Source organism: Phocoena phocoena, chromosome 20 (genome assembly GCF_963924675.1).
Source record: "Phocoena phocoena chromosome 20, mPhoPho1.1, whole genome shotgun sequence".
NCBI lineage: Eukaryota > Metazoa > Chordata > Mammalia > Artiodactyla > Phocoenidae > Phocoena > Phocoena phocoena.
The window spans coordinates 32,210,419-32,216,418 of NC_089238.1; the positions used below are offsets into that span (position 1 = coordinate 32,210,419).

Genomic DNA, 6,000 nt, shown 5'->3' on the forward strand with positions numbered 1-6,000 from the left:
ATCAGTTTTCTCTCCAGGGCGCGTTGCGAGGCAGCAGTGTGATCCATGATGAATTTTTCCTGGTCTGTTTTTGGCTTGTCTCGGTGCTAAAGTCTATGGCAATACAAAACAGCATGGTCATTTACTGTGAGACCTGCCCGAGTCAAAGAATGGGCTCTCTGAAGTCTCAGCAGTCAGGGTTTAACCTAGCTCGTTTTTCTTGGCTATTCTCATCATCCAGATGACAGGAAAGTTCTGTGGGGGCGTCTCTTTTATTCTCCTCCATGGGTTCCAAAGGGCAGTCTTGACCTATGGCCAGCACCTGTCCGACAGTCATGTCAGCACGATCAGCTTTCAAGTAGCTGGCACACACCTGCCAGTCCTCCACAGAACAGGGCTCCACCACTGAGTCTCTGGGGAGGTCAGCTGGGAGAGGTGTCTCTAGGCAGCAAGGCAGGCTCTCCCCTTCTGGACTGGGAAGGACCCTCGGGACTGCATGGTTCAACAGGCGGCTGAGACCTGACATTACCATGATGTCACCGCTGTGCATAAACATTGGGATGGGGGCTTCATCTCTTTTGAGGCCACCCAGGGGAAAGATGGCAGACTGTCCAAAGCTGAAGGACGGCAGGGGTTTGGAGTGCTCTAGTTCAGATTTATCTACATGGATTCCCAGCGTGGAGTCTAATCGGTAGTAATTCAGGATACCAGCTTCAGCTCGGAAACCCTGAAATCCACAGGCGGTGTCCACTTACTCTGAGAGGAAAGTCAGGTCAGCAGGGGAAGGTGTGTAGTGATCTGCAGAGTATTTCTTATTGTCCCAGTTACAATGGTAGCCTAGGGTCACCCAGTGCAGTTTCTCTAATAAACTTTAGGGTCTCCATTTATTCACTTCTTTATACCTTAGAAGCTCTTTGCTCTGTTCCCACAAATCTTGGGTCTCTTCTTAGTCACATGTGTGTCCAGGTTACATACATTGGGTTTCCGGGAATATGACTTAAGGCACTGCTTCACCTAATGCCGCTGGTGACCTGGGAGGAAGGGTTTGGGATAAAAATAAATCCGGGATAGGTTTGCAGTCCGTAGCTCGCCACTTGCTGGCCAGCTGAAGTCCTGCTCTGTATGCATCGTGGTCACTGGCTGGGGACACATTTAGCTGAGATTTGACTACCCTGGGGGCACCAGGCCCCATGCCTTGGACTGCTTGGGCCACCAAGAAGTCAGTGACCCCTCCCAGGTCTGCGGTGCTGGAGCGGCTCTGCCGGCAGAAGTGGAAAAGCTTCGGAAAGGCGTCCTCCCCAGGCTCCGCTACCAGCATCGCCACAGCGCCCACGGCCACTGCCACCTTCCCCATCTTGCTGCCTGGCCTCGTCTCCATCCTGTTGTTGAAAAACAACGAAAGTAAGTGTGGAATTGCTACACCTGTGAGTTTTCAGGCTTTTCCTTCTCTGAGCCCCATTTTCTCCCTAATAATGGTAAGAGGGAACCCTTACTATGTACCCAATGCTCCCTACATATATTAGCTCACTTAATTTTCACAACAACTCTGTGAGGTAAGTTTGGTTATTATCATGCTTGTTACACCCATGAGTCAACTGAAGCACAGAAAGGTTAAGTGACTTGCCCAAGGTCACACAGCTACTCGGTGCCGGAGGTGGGATTCAAATCAGCCTCTGCTTCCTTATCAGAACAGTGGAGGGATGGGAACAACCCCACTGGATGATGAGTCCTCTAGTGGCAGGGGCTGTGTGTGTGTGTGTGTGTGTGTGTGTCTGTGTGCCCTTGGGGACCCAGCCAGGAGTAGGGGCTCTGTGTGTGTGTGTGTGTACCCTTGGGGACCCACCTGGGATGCTCAGGAAGTCAGCCATGATTATTGTCCTAGCAGGGTTTGGCAGGGAGGCAGGGAGCCAGTATGGGAGGGAATCAGAGACAGTCTGGGTTCGAATCCTGGCTCTGCCACTCACTCACCTCAGACCTTGGCAATCCTCTTGAGGCCTCTTTGAGACTTAGTTTTCTCACCTATAAAATGGGGGCCGTCCTTGTTGCTATTTCCAGGGCTGCTGTGAGGGATCAGGGAGAGAAAGGTGTGAGTGGCCTGGCCCACTGCCCAGCATGATGAGCAGTGCTTAAATGTGGGCTGTTATTAGTCACCTGTTCACGGATGTCCTCAGCAGCTCTCTCTAGGTGATTTCTAACAGGACTTGGTCAGGAGTAGGCCCTTCAGAGTGTGAACACCGGGTCCAGCGCCTCTCACACCATTGGTGATGTGAGCTGTGCCTAAGAACATTTACATGGGAGCCTCAGCCTAAGGACCAGAAGGTCAGCAGCTGGGGTCAGGGTGAAGGTGGGCTCCTCAGCTGGCTGGGCACCGCCAGGGCCGCAAGTCAGGTGCTGGGGTTGTCATTCCTATGGTGACCACCAGGGGTCACGGTTGGCCACTTCTGCCTTCTTCCCTGGTCCCAGAGCCCATGGGCAACCTGCAGAGGGCAGCGAGGACTCCCACATTCCTGCCAACTGCAAGGTGGGGCATTTCCAGCAAGAGTGCATCTGAGGCCCTGACTTGGCTTTCCCACCTCTGTTAAACAAGAAAACTGGTAAGTTTTTCCATCCCTCTGTGGGAATGTCTGCTGGTCTTTTATCTACCCATCCATTTATCTCTGTTCATTCACTCATCTGTTTCATCCATTCATCCTTCTGTCTGTCCATCCATTCATTATTCCTCTATTATCCATTCATCTGTCCTTTTATCCAGTCATCCATCCATCCATCCTTCCATCCATCCAACATCCAACATCTGTCCATCTACCCTCTGTCTATCCCACATGCACAAAGACCCCATGTGGAGCCAGGCTTGTTCAGCCTGAGGTTCCCCATGAAGGGAGGAGGCCCATTTGCTGCTCCCACCACCCCTCTCCCCCATCTCCTCCAGGCTCACCATCTGGTGGGACCAGGGATGTACCAGGCAATGATAACATAAGATGATGTGTGTGGACAAAATTGGGGGTGCAAAAATGTCACATTTCATTATTAATTTTTATAGCACATTAGACTCCAAGGCTCTCCCATCCTCTGCATGGGGATCGACACTGTGGAAGTCTTTGAGTTAAACAAAAATCTGAGAGGCTTATGTTGCTCCTGGAAGGCAAATGGGTGAAGGGCCTCTGGTTCAGCTTTAGCCCATCGTAGTGACTGCTGATGTACTCGTATTGGAGCCCATGGGGTCTCTTCGTCGGCTGGCTCCCGGCCCCTCCCCAGGCTTCCTGGCCCAGGGGATGCTTTGCTGAGAAGCTGCCTGTCAGAGGCACCCCAGACCTTCCTCTGCAGAAACAGGAGCCTCTGGTCTCAGGCAGGCAGGTCCTGGCTTCAGTCCTTCACCACAGGGACCCATGCCGCAGGAAAACAAACAGACCCAGACCCTAGATCCTGGAGCCTGTGGGCTTGGCTGCTTCCTTAGGCGAGCTGTTAGAGCAGCATGAGCGGTGTAACCCAGCCTGGCAGGAAGGTTTCTTATGAGAGGGGACTTCTAACTGAGACCTCCATGTTGAGTAGAGTGGGACAGGGGAAGGCGAGTGGGAGGGGGAAGTTGAGGGTGATAAAAGGAAGAGAGAGTGCAGACACATGGTCTTGGTGGGCAGGGTGGCAGTGGGAGGGACAAGAGAGAAACCAGAGGGATAAGAAGGGGCCCCATCTTGGAGCTTGGGCAGTGGGGAGATATTGAAGGTCTTTGACCAGGTGAGTTCCCCATGCAGGTGGTGTTTCCAAAGAGTCACTCTGGCAGTGAGTGGAAACAGGTTGGAAAAATGTCCAGGGAGGAGTAGCCAACTCTGGTTGTTCCCGGGTGGACGTGAGACACTGGTGGGTCACCCCTCCCACGGTTGTGCTGACAGCAGGAATGGAGGGAGGGGGGTCGAGGCTCTGTGGGGCGTTGGGAGGGGGGACCCACAGGATGGAATTGCTTGGCTGGCCACCAGGTGGTGGGTGGAGTCATCAAGGCTGATACCTGGGGTCCTGGGTGGTGGGTGGTCTGCCTGTAACTGGGGTGGGGAACCCACGAAGGGAGAACAGGTGGTATGTGTGTGTGTCTCAGTTTTACTGATGTAATCCTTTACTGTTAAACATTAATAAAATGTGAACTATAGAGAATACACAGCATCTATACACAATTTAACAAAAATTATAAAGCAAATCCCCATGTAACCCCCACCCCCTGAAACCTCCAGCCTCTTTTCTCCATCCCACACCTTCCTGCACGGAGCATGGAAACATCCTGACATTTACAGGCATCGCTTCCTCACTTGTACTGATAGTTTTACCCCCTATATCTGCATCTCTGAATAACATAATTTTGGTTTTCCCTGTTTTAGAAGTTTATGTAAAAAAAACCCATGTTCCTTCAACTTACCATTAAGTGGGTAGGATTCATCTGTGTCTTTGTGTGTAGATACAGTTTATTCAAGCTCATTGCTGTATGCCATTCCAGTACGTGACCACACTACAAGCTATGAACCCATTCTCCTGTGGATGGACGTTTGGGATGTTTGCAGGTTAGGGCTATCGTAACCAATGCTCCAATGAACGTTCTCATATGTACGTAGAGGTGCACATTTATACACGTGTTTCTCCAAGCTGTATATCTGGGAATGGGATTTCTGAGCTACAGGTCATATGTATCTTCAACTTTACTAGAAGATGCCAGTTTTCTGAAGTGGGTGAACAAATTTACAGTCCCACTCTGCTTGGATGAGTGTTCCCATGGCTCTCTGGTGCTGCACAAGGCATTGCTATTTTTTGGCAATCTGCTGGGTGTGTAATGGTATCTTGTCGTTACTGTAAGCTGCATTTCCAAGGCAATTTAATGAACTAGAGCATCTCTTCATATATTTATTGGCTGGTTGGACCCTCCCCCCTTTTAAAGTGTCTAATTAAATCTTTTGTCTATTTTCTATAGGGTTGTTTGCAGCGTATGCCTCTGGTGCCAGCGTCACTCCGATTTCGGCTGCCGTGCGGGGTACAAACCTCCCACCAGAGAGCCAGTCTTTCCACATTCTACCCAGGGTCTTCTCCAACACTGTGGAAAAGACTGGAATGGGGGTGTGATAGCTGATGAATGGGCTCCCCACCTCCTGACCTTCATGGAGACAGCTCTGGAGCTCCTCAGAGGTCCTGGAGGTCCCACTGCCTACAGCAGTGACCTTGATAATGCCCTTGTATTTGGATGTCTGCCTGCCCTGTCTCACTCTCCCCACCCCTCACTCCTCCCTCTGGCATCATCTTCTAGACGCTCAAGCCCTTGTCTCAGGCTCCCTTCTCCTCTTGTTCTTATTGATTTCTGGGGGATATTTACATATTCTGGATACGACTCCCTTGTCTGTTACACTATTGCAATTATATTTTCCCACTCTGTGATTTTTCTATTCACTTTTTCCCCCTGTAGTCTTTTTTTTTTTTAAGTAAAAAAATTTTTGGCCTCACCATATGGCTTGTGCGATCTTATTTCCCTGACCAGGGATCAAACCAGGGCCCTTGGTAGTGAGAGCATGGAGTCCTAGCCACTGGACTGCCATGGAATTCCCTCTCCTGTAGTCTTTTGATGAATAGAAATTCTTCAGTTTAATATGTTCTAGTTGATTAAACATTTACCTGATGGCTGGTGCTTTTGTGTCTAAGAAATTCTTCCCTTATTCAAAGTCAGGAAGACATATTTCTATATCATTGCTCAGAAGTTTTGTAGCTTTTCACCATTAGGTCTTTAATTTACCTGCAATTGGTTATTGTGACTGGTATGTAGTAGGATTGAATTTTTTTTTTTTTTTCCCATATGGATACCCAACCATCCGAGCACCATTAATTAAAAGTCAAGTCTCGGGCTTCCCTGGTGGCGCAGTGGTTGAGAGTCCGCCTGCCGATGCAGGGGACACGGGTTCGTGCCCCAGTCTGGGAGGATCCCACATGACGCGGAGCGGCTGGGCCCGTGAGCCATGGCCGCTGAGCCTGCGCGTCCGGAGCCTGTTGCTCCGCAAC

At 50.4% G+C, this 6,000-nt stretch overlaps 1 pseudogene; it reads right to left on the reverse strand.

The window, feature by feature from the left end:
• Positions 1-212: 212 nt before the first annotated feature.
• Positions 213-1,333, reverse strand: LOC136141379 (nucleic acid dioxygenase ALKBH1 pseudogene; annotated as a pseudogene).
• Positions 1,334-6,000: the final 4,667 nt, after the last annotated feature.